General features: G+C 40.9%; 1 long non-coding RNA gene across 4 annotated transcripts in view; it reads left to right on the top strand.

Annotated features, from left to right (window-relative positions):
• Positions 1 to 14,641, top strand: part of LOC103215729 (uncharacterized) — a 197,651-nt gene that overhangs the window by 78,875 nt on the left and 104,135 nt on the right. For 3 of the 4 annotated variants that reach the window (XR_012093912.1, XR_012093913.1, XR_012093910.1), the window contains exons 2-3: positions 810 to 918; positions 4,532 to 4,676. This is a non-coding gene — a long non-coding RNA (uncharacterized lncRNA). Of the gene's footprint in view, positions 1 to 809; positions 919 to 2,476; positions 2,577 to 4,531; positions 4,677 to 14,641 lie in introns of all 4 variants that reach the window. The other variant, XR_012093911.1, reaches the window with a different exon arrangement.

Genomic DNA, 14,641 nt, shown 5'->3' with positions numbered 1-14,641 from the left:
GCGCAGTGGCTCACGCCTGTAATCCCTGCCCCCTCCCCCCGCCCCCAAGTACTCTGGGAGGCAGGAGTTCGAGACCAGCCTGGCCAATGTGGTGAAACCCCTTCTCTACTAAAGAATACAAAAATTAGCCAGTTGTGGTGTCACATGCCCATAATCCCAGCCGCTCAAAAGGCTGAGGCAGGAGAATCACTGGAACCTGGGAGGCGGAGGTTGCAATGAACTAAGATTGTGCCACTATATTCAAGCCTGGGTGACAGAGTGAGACTCCATCAAAAAAAAAAATAAAATAAAATAAAAAAAGGAAGGAAGGAAAAGAAAGTCATTCTAGAATTGGAGACTATATTGTTTGAAGCATGGTAAAATACAGGAGATACAGTTAGATAAATGAAAATAGGGTTCTCTGTATTCAGTGGTCTGGAGTTTATATTATTTTTATAAAGGAATACTAACAAATTTCTCCTAAATGAGAACTGGTACATGGTAGCTTACCTAAGAATGCTGTCATAGGCAAACATTTTCTGTGAACATAAAGTAAGGGATTTTAAAACAGTCCTGAGTAATTTAAACTTCATACTTCTAAGACAAATATTCATTAGCTAAGTATCACATATAATCAATCAATTATTTTCATAAAAGATAGGTTAGTTTGGTTCCTCATGAAAATTCTGGTTAAGAGGATAATAGTGTAGGCATTTTATGGAGTTCCAAATCTGGAGTTAATTAGTGTAATAATAATGGATCTGCATCCAGAAAGTTGACTTCATGAAAAAAGTGACTGAATTACCTCATTCTGGTTCTCTTTCTTTCAGGATTCCAGGTCCTGAAATGCAAGTGAGAAACTGGGCAAAAAAATAGAGAAGGTGCAGAAAGATGGAGCAGCTCAGTTTCTTAAGTGCTCACAAAAATATATATGAAAAGGTAGGCCTGCCTTGCACTGGAATTTAAAGCTCTTTCAAAAGAGTGATGGCCATGAAAATTTAAAACAAAACAAAATATCCGTAAGATTGACCAAAGGTGACTGGGTGTGGTGGCTCACACCTGTAATCCCAGCAGTTTGGGAGGCTGAGGTGGGCGGATCACAAGGTCAGGAATTTGGGACCAAACTGATCAACATAGTGAAACCCATCTCTACTAAAAATACAAAAAATTAGCAAGGTATGGTGATGTGCGCCTGGAATCCCAGCTACTCCAGAGATTAAGGCAGGAGAATTGCATGAACCCAAGAGGTGGAAGTTGCAGTGAACTGAGTTCATGCCATTGTACTCCAGCCTTGGTGACAGTGAGAGACTCTATCTCAAAAAAAAAAAAAAAAAAAAAAAAGGGAAAGAAAGACTGGCAGAAGGCAAGATGAAAGAATAGCAGCATCACCTTGGAAGCTCCCTACTATCACCGTGTGTTGCCATCACAAAATAAGACCTTCAGCTGCTCCTCAAAATGAAGCTGCTCCCCAGTTCCCTCTCACTACTGTAAACCTATTCTGGGAACTTTAAGGTGCATATTATAGCATATTGCGCCTCAGCAGATATTTGACAACTTATATCCAATGATGGGTGGTTGGGGACAGTCAGGATTAATATTTTTCTTCAGTGTATGAGAAGAAAAAATCAACATGTTTTCTAAAGCTGCAATTCAGAAAGATAAATCACAGTGAAGCACCGTAGCCTTCTCAGAGGAAAACAATTTACAACATGCCTTTTCTCCTTGGGAGAAGCCTTTTAATTTACTTGCCTCAACAAATATTTTTGGCTTGGAGTATAATATGAGACATAATATGGGCCTCATGATCAAAGAAAAAATGTCCAAATAAACTCACCAAATTCTTGTTTTTGAGCAGAGGGGTGAGTGTAGTTTAGATATTAAATAGATATTACATATTGAATATATATGTACTTTCGGCAAATATTGCAGGTGACAGTCAATATAAACTCTCTTCCCCTCTCCCCTCAATGAAACAAGACAAAAATGCCTTTCAGAATGTGCCTCTGGACTTCAGTAGGTGTCTTTCTGACTGAGTCCAGAGATGAGATGCTGTGGACTCCTGGAAATAGCTGAGTTTGGGGGCTGTGATGCCAGGCGGTGGGCAGAAGCTTGTTTCTGTGGGCAAGACTAATCCATGTTTATTTAAAACTAATTTATCTCTGCAAAACTGAACAAATTCAGGAAGGGAATATGTTGTGTCACAATTGGGCATATCAGCTGAAAAAGAAAATAACAGAACTAATATTTCATACAGTATATCCATTAGATTAAGAAAATAGTTTTTCTGTCTATAACTTTTTTATTTCCAAAGGATTCTGACTCTGCTATTTTCAGAACATGGTTTTACCAAAGAAAATGGAAGTAGTGGTCAATCAAAACATTTAAGAAATTAAAATGATTTAATTTTTATGAGCAGTTAAAAAACTTAGTGAATGGGTGAAAAAAAAACAAGAAAATGTGGCTGTAATATTCTTTCTCCCCTCTCTCTTTGCATTAGATATCATTGGTTGTCAAAATAATGCCAAAATGAAGACTTTCACAAAAGACATCCTTGACTGTCAGACAAGAAAAATTCTTAATGAGTGTAGGAAAAAATGGTGAGATAAAAATGAAATCTGATGTCTTTTCCTGGAATGATTGAATTAAAGTCTCAATTATCAACCTTGGGAACCCAAAATAATTGTGTTTGCCAAAGTAAGGCTAAGCTCAGAGTCTCAAATTTTTTTTTGTTTGTTTGAGATGGAGTCTTGCTCAGCCGCCCAGGCTGGAGTGCAGTGGTATGATCTCAGCTCACTACAACCACCATCTCCTGGGTTCAAGCAATTCTCCCTTCTCAGCCTCCAGAGTAGCTGGGATTACAGGGACCAGACATTACACCTGGCTAAATTTTGTATTTTACTAGAGACAGGGTTTCACCATGTTGGCCTGGCTGGTCTTGAACTCCTGACCTCAGGTGATCCACCCACCTGAGCCTCCTAAAGTGCTAGGATTACAGATGCCACTGTGCCCAGCCCAGAGTCTCAATTTTCAAGGAAGTTGCCACCTATTTGCAGGAGAAATTGGGACCACCCAAAACAACAATCATTATTATGTTTTTCAAGCAGCCCCTCCTTTTGCTCATGGATAAAATTAAAATTTACATGATCTTGGAAATTAGCCACTGCATTTACTTTGTACACAAGATATCTTGGAAATAACATGTTTTAGAACATAAAAGCAAAAATTGAGTAGTATTTTCTATTTTACCTACATAAATAATGCCATCTTTGTGACTGATTTGCTCATAGATATGTGAGCTACCTCTCTAGAAGAATTTATTGTAAGTATTTCTATTTTGGGATATTTGGAAAAATGAAGAATACTTCACTCTTCTAATTTGAAATGCCTTAACCTATACACAGTTTTTCTCAAGCATGGGATGTGAAGCCAGGCCATATTTGTGACCTGTTATTACGAATAAGGCTGCTATGAACAAGCTTCTACAAGTCCTTTTTTGTGGACGTGTTTCCAATTTTTTTAAATGTAAACAACTGGAAGTGGGATTGCCCTGTTATTTGGAAAGACTATGATTAGCTTTATAAGAAACAGCCAAAGAGTTCTCCCAAGTGGCTGAGGACAAAGTAAATGCACATGCATTCCAGTTGCTTCAGATCCTGGCCAGCATTTGGTATGGCATCTTTCTGATGTGAGCCACTCTAGCGGCTCACAGGGAAATGGGGTTTTGCATGAGATGGAACTACTCTGATGAACTTTCCCACCACCTATGAGCTATTTAAGACTAAACCTACATGAGAGGCGTTGCTCTCTAATGACTCGCAGGACAGCCCAAGGTTACAAGCTTCAGAAAGAAGGCTGATCTGGAGGCAGTGAATTATCTCAACTGATTGTTCACGGTCAATTACAGATTCAACTCCTCCTTCTATTCTTTCCCTACTTCTCAATACTGCACCTGAGTAGTCTTTAAACACAATGTTTTTACTTAAAAAAAGAAGCTCCAGAAAGGAAATTTTGGAGCAAAAAAAGGTCTCCCTTTCCCTCCAGAACACAAATAGTGAGGTGTGTTTTGTTTGAGTTGGTGGCAACATTTAAATTCTTATTTTTCCCCCAGGAGGTAAGGAGAAGACATTTTTCAATTTTCCCAAACGGGGTATTAGGAAGTAAAGTTCTGTGAGAGAAAGGCAAGACCCTTAAACCTGTCAAATTATTAACTAATTTTTCTTCTACAGATAGTGATTATTTGAATTTTCTATCTTTCTCTTTAGCATCCAATTTTAGAGACCAAATGGTTGGTCCAACCAAATAGTTATTTTGGGTCATCCAGAATGACCCCTTGCATTTCACCCTTCAGTAACTTCCTGAAGCTCTTATCTGGATGTAAAAACAGGGCATTTTCTACACCATTCTCCACAGGGTGTGATGTAAGAAATTGAGGCAGGGAAACAGCATATTGCTGCTGAAACATGTGACTCTATTTCAAGGTGAGAATAAAACAGGTTAAAACTGGTACTGTGTGGTTTAAAGATAAGCAGCCTGTACTGTCTTTTATTTTCAGAAACAACATAATTAAATACTGAAGACAATGTGAAGTCTCTATCTTCTCTGTTTTGGGGACAATTGTCTGGCAGGAGCCAGAAGAAGGGTTGCAAAGGCACCCAGATGCCACCCAGAGTTCCCAACGTGACTCTCCTCTGGCAGAGGTAAGACCACAGCTTCCAGAAACTATGCTCAGGGCCTGTGTGTCTGTGGCATATTGTTTATATTGTGTGTTTATAGGCAATTTTTACAATCACTATTTCTGGATTGCAATCCTCTAGATTTCTAGATTGCAACCCTCCTGAGACACTGTGCTGACACAGAAGTTATTCCTCTTCCTGAAAAGAAAAATTAGAGGTCTAACCACCACAAAACCCCTGATAATTCAGAATATTAGCATCAATGTCAGAGCACAGTATTTAGGACAGATACTGATAAAGATAGGACAGATGACTACCTTGCCTTGTCACCACCTGAGTGAGGAGCCCTTAAAAGATGGATTCCCTCCCCATGGTTATGGCCTGTCGGCCTCTGCATTTGGAAGGTGCAAGGACCCAGGACTGGGTTGAGGCACAGCTAAAGCTGTTTTCTTGGCCCTGCACAGCAAAACCCTGGAATGGATAAATACCATTTCATTTCATTCATTCGCTGTTGGCTGTAGTACCTGAACACATGCCCTGTGGCATCATCTGTGAGTTACCCACACTTCCCACAACAGATGCATAGGGAGAAGGTACTTTACCCACCCCTCCTGTGACAGAAAAGGATGAAGTCAAGGGCCTGGTGGAGGCACCACTAAGAAAGGGCATCTGAAAGGACCAGAGTGACCAGCAAGGTTTTTTTTGCAAGGCTGAGGAGCTGAGAGCTTCCATAAAAGGCTGGACCACACAGTGGTGAAAAGCATCATTTGGGTTACATATGGGCTGCCATAAAACACACCAGAGACTTGGTGACTTAAACCACAGATAGTCATATTTTCACAGTCCTGGAGGCTGGAAGTCTGCAATTAGGGTGCCAGCATGGTCAGGTTCTGGTGAGGACTTCTTTCCATCTCACTGTGTGCTCTTTCTTGTGCATGGAGAGAGAGAGCATGTGTGAGCCCTCTACTATCCTTTCTTAGAAGGGCACTAATCCCATAATAAGGGCTCCACCCTCCTGACCTCAGCTAACCCTAATTATCTGCCCAAGGTTCCAATCTCAGTACCATCACATTGGTGGTTAGGGCTGTAACATTGGGATATGGGGCATGACACAAACATTCAATCCAAATCAAGCGTGTTTACACTGTTGGGACTCCAATCCCACCTTTGCCATTGAGTCATTACTTAACCACTGTGCCTCAGTTTTGTCCTCTGTAAAATAAGGAAAATATACCTTGTAGGGATACTGTGAGACTGAAATTAATTACTAAATGTAACAAACAATACAAGTTCTTGGTACATGGTAAGTGCCATACGTATTACCTATAACTAACTGACTTTTTACACTACGAACCATAACCACAATTCTTATTTATTTATTTATTTATTTTTAAATTTATTATTATTATTATTATTATTATACTTTAAGTTCTAGGGTACATGTGCATAACGTGCAGGTTTGTTACATATGTATACTTGTGCCATGTTGGTGTGCTGCAACCATCAACTCGTCAGCACCCATCAACTCGTCATTTACATCAGGTATAACTCCCAATGCAATCCCTCCCCCCTCCCCCCTCCCCATGATAGGCCCTGGTGTGTGATGTTCCCCTTCCCGAGTCCAAGTGATCTTATTGTTCAGTTCCCACCTATGAGTGAGAACATGCGGTGTTTGGTTTTCTGTTCTTGTGATAGTTTGCTAAGAATGATGGTTTCCAGCTGCATCCATGTCCCTACAAAGGACACAAACTCATCCTTTTTTATGGCTGCATAGTATTCCATGGTGTATATGTGCCACATTTTCTTAATCCAGTCTGTCACTGATGGACATTTGGGTTGATTCCAAGTCTTTGCTATTGTGAATAGTGCCGCAATAAACATGTGTGCATGTGTCTTTATAGCAGCATGATTTATAATCCTTTGGGTATATACCCAGTAATGGGATGGCTGGGTCATATGGTACATCTAGTTCTAGATCCTTGAGGAATCGCCATACTGTTTTCCATAATGGTTGAACTAGTTTACAATCCCACCAACAGTGTAAAAGTGTTCCTATTTCTCCACATCCTCTCCAGCACCTGTTGTTTCCTGACTTTTTAATAAATGGTGCTGGGAAAATTGGCTAGCCATAAGTAGAAAGCTGAAACTGGATCCTTTCCTTACTCCTTATACGAAAATTAATTCAAGATGGATTAGAGACTTAAATGTTAGACCTAATACCATAAAAACCCTAGAGGAAAACCTAGGTAGTACCATTCAGGACATAGGCATGGGCAAAGACTTCATGTCTAAAACACCAAAAGCAATGGCAGCAAAAGCCAAAATTGACAAATGGGATCTCATTAAACTAAAGAGCTTCTGCACAGCAAAAGAAACTACCATCAGAGTGAACAGGCAACCTACAGAATGGGAGAAAATTTTTGCAATCTACTCATCTGACAAAGGGCTAATATCCAGAACCTACAAAGAACTCAAACAAATTTACAAGAAGAAAACAAACAACCCCATCAAAAAGTGGTCAAAGGATATGAACAGACATTTCTCAAAAGAAGACATTCATACAGCCAACAGACACATGAAAAAATGCTCATCATCACTGGCCATCAGAGAAATGCAAATCAAAACCACAATGAGATACCATCTCACACCAGTTAGAATCACAATTATTATTTAAACATCTTGGACGAGGCCAACGTGTGACATGTGATGATTTCTGAATGAGTTTTGAGAAGAAACTGACTCTCAAAGAGTGCAACTTTCTCCTGCTGTCAGAAGGCCTACACACCACTCTTCTCAGAGAGGTAGAAGGGTTGAGCTGTGCTATGGAACTCTAAGATTACACTGGGAACAGATTGCTGATTGGTGACAGACAGCAAGTGTTAATAGTGATGTTGGTGCTAACAGAAAGCTGACATCTCTTCATCACGCTCCAATACAACCATCATTCCCTTGTGCCCAATGCCCATTGACTGCTTTCTATTTTAATTAATTGATGCAGATAAACTTTCTCTTACAATGAGGTGGCAAGCCATGCTTCTTATCTCCACAGAACATCACTCAGGACACACTCAGATATTGCTCTTTGATCATGAAGGATGTTCACCAGCAATTTAGTGCCCAAATAGACAAGAGAAAAGGGGTGATGATCACTCATGAAAAGTGTTGTTCACATACCTGCATATCAAACTGCTGAACTGCGTGCCTGCCTAAGTCAGGGCCCCAGGAAGAAGCGGGTGATTCTCAGCCTAAGTTGTGCTTCAGAGCCTCAGCTCTTTCTGCAGGGCTGGGGAAGGAATGAGGCCACCTCTGTTACACAGACTGGAACTGTCCAGGCCATTTGCTTATCTTATCCTTATCACTGAGAAAAGAAATTTCACAGCTGGCAGTCCTGAGAACATCTTGGCACTCAGGCTTTTCTGTAGCCTCCCAGATGGCAGGAATCATAAACTAGAGACATCCAGTCATTGTTGTTGCTGTTGATAAAGACTCCTCCCACCCCAATGGTGAGCCCCACAGGTGCTAAAGACAAGTGGTCACACACAGGGCCTAACGGCAGTGACTCTGGGAGGGACAAGGTCCCCAACCTCTACTTTTCTACGTGGAATTAATGAAAATGTACAGAATAGAAGTCACAGAATGTGTATACACACAAACATATCCTGAATATGAGCTATTTTATCTCACTGAAAAGTTCCTATCTAACACTTATTGGGGCATTCAGAATACTTTTTAAAATGGTAGTATGACCTGAAGATTCATGGATCCTAAATTAGAGTACTACCTTTGGGTAGTTGCTTTAAGCCAAATGATCAAGAAGATCAAGATACATCTTCCTGGATCTTCAATCTCACCCAAAGATTTGGAAAACATATCATTTTATATTAAAACCAATAACATTTTCAGAATACATTTGAATAATTTATTTTACCTAAAAGCAGAGTCTTTAAATAAATATCATTGTTGAGATGTAATGCCATAGGATACATACTGGGGTGTCTTCTCTTTCTCTTACCCTGTTAGAGGCATTTCAGGGCAAGTTTGTGGAGCATGGAATTAACAGTCATCAATGCACTGCTGGGTTTAAAAATGATTTACATCAATCAGCAGAGGACCTCCACTGGTGATGTCATCAGGAGCTGAGGATGTTCAGGTAGACATGGAAGGTTTTGAATCCCCAACCTTGAATAACATTATGACTGTGCTTATAGCCAGGCTTCCCTTGCTTGTGGTCATTGCTGTGGATCAAGGTTGTTTTGCCTTCCATGCAGTGGATTTGCTGAGGTGCTTTTCAAGTTGTATCTCAGAATTGAGATGTATGAGAATGGCTCACAGGAGGGAAGAGATGTCCTCTTGGGGACATGACCATTGGCTTTCTTGGCCTCACTGAATAGCAGTGCAAATAGACTGGGGGAGGAGAGTGGCAGGACTCACAGGGACGGTCTCAGCAGTGGAGCATGGTGGCAAAGAGGAAGGACTTAAGATTCAGATGGACCTTGCTTGGAACTGTGCTTCTGTGCCTTAGACTGCAACACTTAAAAGGTCAATTAACCCCTCTGTGCCTCGCTTTCCCCCTCTGTAAAACCAAGACAGCAGTAGAACCTGCCTCACAGGGCTGCCCTGCCTAGCATAGTTAGCTGTGCTCCTACTTCCACACGTTCCATTTCACCAGAAACCCAAGAAGCCATGGAACGAAACCTTCAAAACTGAGCATTTGCTTCTTCCTTCCTCAAATTCTACTTCTCTACCCACAAATATCTGTACAGTGCCTTGCACTGATCTTAAAACAGTTCTGGCTGTAAAATCACTTAGCTGGAGCCAATAAGGTAAGAGGCTAGAACACTGTACCAGGAATCTGACCCCTGCAGGCTGGCCATGATCCATCCCTCAGGCAGCCTTTCCAGGGCAGAAAAATCCAGGGAGCTGCTTAATGAGACATTTCCCCTAATGTTTTCTTCAACTCTGACAACTGCAACTGAAATTTAGCAGTAGCTTGTAGCCCCCCAAAATTCATTCTCTTTCTCCCTCTCTCTTTCTGTCCTTCCCTCCCTCTTGCTCTTACTCTTTTTACTGCCTTTACGCACCAAACTTCAGTGTTTTTTTTTTTTTTTTAATAGAATGATGTTCTTGGGGGAGAAAAGATTTAATAAATATATCATTGTAATCTCAATGAAAACTGTAATGAAAATGGAAAAAAGTTCATATTTAAAAGTTAAAATAATTCTATCTACTTTTAACATTGACTTATTTCTTTCATAAAATGAATAATGTTACAACCACTACTACCATGCCTTCCTTCCACCAGCAGTCTTTGGACACTTATTGCACATCAACCTCTTGGTTACTTCTCAGAGACACAAGTATGAAGAAAGCACAGTCCCCAAAGGCTACTGATAGGCACAGGCTCTACATGTTTGCCAGAATGGGATGTGTATCCTAGAGTAGTGATTCATTTATACACACACGCTTCTGGGTGCACGGGAGGATTCACCAGCACACCCTGCAATCACTCCAAACTTCCAACAAAAGTTTTCCCAATCATAAACACATACAAATTCAGTCTAAAATCAAACCTAACTTTCTCCTCCTTTTCCCTAGTACTTCCTACTTTCATCAATGACGCACTGCCCCCAGGCATAAGTGAGAAGTGGGTCTTTGTTTCAGTTTCTACTCTCTTCTATCCACACCTCTTCCTGGGTACTCCCACATAGATTATTTCAAAACCCTTCTGATAGGATACTATTTATTCCCATTTCACAGATGAAGAAAATAAGGCTCAGGGGTTCAACCCAATGTCATATAGTAAAGGGCCCAGGCAAGATTTGAATCCAGGTCTCTCCAATGCTAGAGTCAGTGACTGTTTCATGGGTATCGTATTTTTATTTTTAAATACAATTTTTATGAAAGATGGAGTCTGGCTATATTGCCCAAACTGGAGGGAAGTGGCTATTCACAGGTGTGGTCCAACTACCAATCAGCATGGGAGTTTTGATCTGATCTGTTTCTGACCTGAGCTTGTTCACCCCTCCTTAAGCAACCTGGTGGTTCCCTGTTCCCAGGAGTTCGTCATATTGATGTCGAGCTTAGTGGAGATACCCTTTCAGTGTGACATTCTACACCCCAGAACTCCTGGGCTCAAGCAATCCTCCTGCAGACCTATATGCTTAGCAGACAATGGCTTTACTTTCTACTTCATAATTTGCTAATATTATGATTTGCTCTCATTTCAATAATTTTTATTTTAATGAATTGCAAGCCTTACAATTTGTATAAAATGGCTTCAATTTTTAGCCCAGCAATCCTAGTCTGGCTTTACCTCATATACATTAATTATTTTACCATATTTCTGACCATTTTTCTATTTTGCTTAAAATGTAACAGTTTAAAATGATAAATGTAATAATTGGACTGTTTGCAAAGAATGTTGTTGCTATTCCTCCAGCACACTGCAGCTGTGCTATGTGAGCAACCAGTCATGTATCACTACTCAATAAAGCAAAAGCTGCTGTATCCTGGTGCTCAGTTAATAAGCAACACAGAGCTCATTCATAAATAGAAGATTGGGAATCTAAACTGTCCATCACATTTTATTGGATTTCATTGGCCCTCACTATTCCTTAGTAGGACAAGTCCTTTTAAGGTTGGTACCTATGAAGTAAAGATAAAATTAGTCTTCAAATCATGCCAGAGGGGATAAACAGTTTACAAAATACAGAGGCATATCACTTAACAGTGGAGATGTATTTTGAGAAAAAGCATCCTTAGGGGATTTTATTATTGTGGGAACATCCTGGAGTGTACTTACACAAACTTATCCAGTTGCTTCGCCTCTTCCACCTGTTTCCCTTCAGCACTTCCTTCCTCACTGGAGCAATGAAGCCACCCCACAGTTCAGCACTAATTTTAGCACTAATTATACCAACCAACCCCTGGTATAATTTCAGCAATAATTATACCACCCCCGGTATAATTTCAGCAATAATTATACCAACCCCTGGCTTCTGAGATGAGGCATGCCTTAGACATTCTCTTATACTAAACACATAGTCTTTTTACCCCATCATGATCCAAACTCCATGAAGACACTCATGGGTGCTCTGTTGTTTCTCTGTGTCACCTACATTAGCAACTGATATGGCTGGAATGGAGGTGTGGTTTCCCTACAAGCCCCCTCCTTTCTAAGTGATTTCCATCTTGGCCAACAGCTCTACTACCTCCCCAACTTCCTGCTTAGGCAAAACTCTAGCAGGTGGCTTTGATTCTTCTTTTTCCCTAATCTTTGAGAAATACAAATAAAATCTTAAGCCCCTAGTCAACTGAAAAGACCCCTCTCTTGGCCAAGAAGATTCCAGATAAATCTTAAAAGCTCAGTTATCGGCCATGTCAGATGGGAGGTCAAGCATGCCTCAGTATGCCCCTTCTTTATCAACCTTTAGCCAAAACTCTTTCCTAAGGAGTAAACAGAGACCAGCTCTGGAAAACAAGAAATAGATGACTCATTTCTTTTTCATCTTTAGGTAATCATCTGAGGCTGCTAGCAGACTCCCCTTCCTCTTCACTGCTTACAAGTGACAGCTCACCAGTCACACAATGCATTTCTTTCTAAACAGTGACCGATATCTCTGGGTGTGTTTTGGCGGACTCTCAAAGGATGCAGTGGGGGTTTTGGTGTCTTTCACTTTACCTTTTAACATCAGAGGGTTGAAAACTCCACCTCAGATTACACTAATGCTGCCATTTTTAAAAACATGCAATCCATGAAGAGGCATTAAGAATTGTTCATGAACAGGTTTCCCCTCTCAGAAATATTTGTAACTCCTCCTATAGCTCATTATAGCTCATTAAATATGTATATTTGGCCACCCCACTCAGCGTGAATTTCTGACTTGCCTTCCATTCCCTCCAAGTGTTTCCTCTCAGCTATGTCTCCCAGCCAGCAGGATGGCCAACCTTCAGTCTGTAACCTTTTATGGGAAATCAAGCTCTTCCCAAATTTTGAACCTCGTGATTCTTCAGTTGACGGCTTCTACTCCAATCCCTGCACAGGTGCTAGCATCCTAAAGACAGCCGTGTTCCTTGTGTCCATCTGACCCTCAACTGCAAGTCATCACCGAACTGGCCTCCCTGCCTCCACTCCTTCCCCTGTACCATCTATTTCCTAGACAGTCAGGGTCAGCTTTTAAAGTGAACATTGAACATCAGAGGATGTCATTTTCCTGCTAAAGCTCTCCATAGGCTCTCCATCCCATCTCCAGGAAAAGTCAAGTCTCTTGCTCTTTTACAAAGATCCCCATGGTCCAGCTGCTGTGCACCCCTCTTCTCTCCTTTCTGCCACTCTCCCTGCCACCTGCTTTTTCCTGCCTGCCTGGCTGGCTGTGACCTTGTCCTCAAAACATACCACATTCTGTGTCCTTGGTTCAGCTTGGCCTCTCCTGGCATGGGCAGCACCAGGTCTGCTCCTCACTCAGATCTCTGCCAAGATGGTGCCTCCTGTGGGAGGCTTCCATTACCATGTGATCTACAGGAAGTACCCAGTCCCTCACTATGGTAATTCTCAACATAACCATAGTATATATTCAGGGGAGTATACAAGACACCTTTATGTGTTCAACCTGGCAAAACTCTAAACAAATTAGGCCCTATATCCTCAATTTGTCAGACATACCCAGGCTCAGGGCGTTACATGTGTTGTGGTATGTCACAACACAAGGAGCAGAAAGAACAGCTCCTGTATTACAGAATTGCCAGGATACACTGGCAGGACGTCTTAAGCTGTCCTGACTCTATGGAGCTCCAGCATTCAGACTGGAAACCAATGCATGCATGCAGCCATAGTTGTCAGTAACAAACTCCTCCAGATTTATGCTAAAACCAAATTTTATTGACATGTCCAATATGTTTTATGAAAACAGTCCCAAACTTGGGTCTATCTAATATTACCATCCCCTTAACACTTGTGCTAACTTTTTATGCTTTCAGCCCTGGATATTCTTTGAAGAATATTTTCTATCAGGAGTTCTAAAATCATTCGGTCCTCATATTGATGCAAAAAATAAACATATGAACAAAATCTCTGTGCTTCACACAAAGGTAAGATCCAACCTGTGACCCCAGACAGTCACCAGTGTCATCAACTAGGCCACTACAGAGGAGGGGGATACAGGGGATAGCTCCAAGGCATGGATGAGAGAGCATTGCACTGTGTATGCACAGTGTCCTAGAATACCTGTGTGACACAGGCAGAAGAAAAAAAGATGACTAACCTGTGTGTGTGTGTGTGTGTGTGTGTGTGTGTGACAGAGAGAGAGAATGGGAGAGTGAGAGAGAAAGAGAGTGGTAAAAGTTTCCACTTGTTGTTGCCATTGTCTTTTAACTTATTTTTCATAGGCATCAAGAAAATTCCCCAAAGCCAAATTAAATGTCTCATAATCAAAGAGATTAGTAGGTGGTATGCAAGATAGGATCTGCATGGAAAGTACTCAAGCTGAAAACACTACTAATAAAAATGAGAAAAAGGCTCTGAAGGTCACACACCTCCATCTTTTAAAAAGACTATGAAGTCTCAAAATCAGGCAAACTACACACATACACAAAAACAATTCAGTACAACAAATCTGTTAAATATATGACGTTGGAATTTTTAAAACTATCAGACAAAAGAAAACCTTGTTTGGCCTGTTTTCTCTTCTTTTCTCAGAGTGGGACACATTGGCCATCCCTGTAAAACACTTATACACTTAAATGCAGAGGCAGGAACTGTAGCATAAACCTTCCAACATCAGTCCAAACCCACCTCACAGAGTCTCCTAATGATATTTATATACTGTAAGTTAATAGGGATGAAAGCAGGAATCAAATGGCTCAGATCTAAGAAGCAACTTGATTTCTACCACATTCAGAATATAATGAACTTTCAACCCTATCATTTTTGACTGACAGAACATCGCCCTAAAGAAACATCAAATACCTGTTGAGGAAAACCACAGATCACT

The sequence above is a fragment of the Chlorocebus sabaeus genome, chromosome 9 (assembly GCF_047675955.1).
Source record: "Chlorocebus sabaeus isolate Y175 chromosome 9, mChlSab1.0.hap1, whole genome shotgun sequence".
NCBI classification, from domain to species: Eukaryota; Metazoa; Chordata; class Mammalia; order Primates; family Cercopithecidae; genus Chlorocebus; species Chlorocebus sabaeus.
Note: the sequence above shows the minus strand (reverse complement) of the source record. Positions and strands in the feature narration are given on the sequence as shown.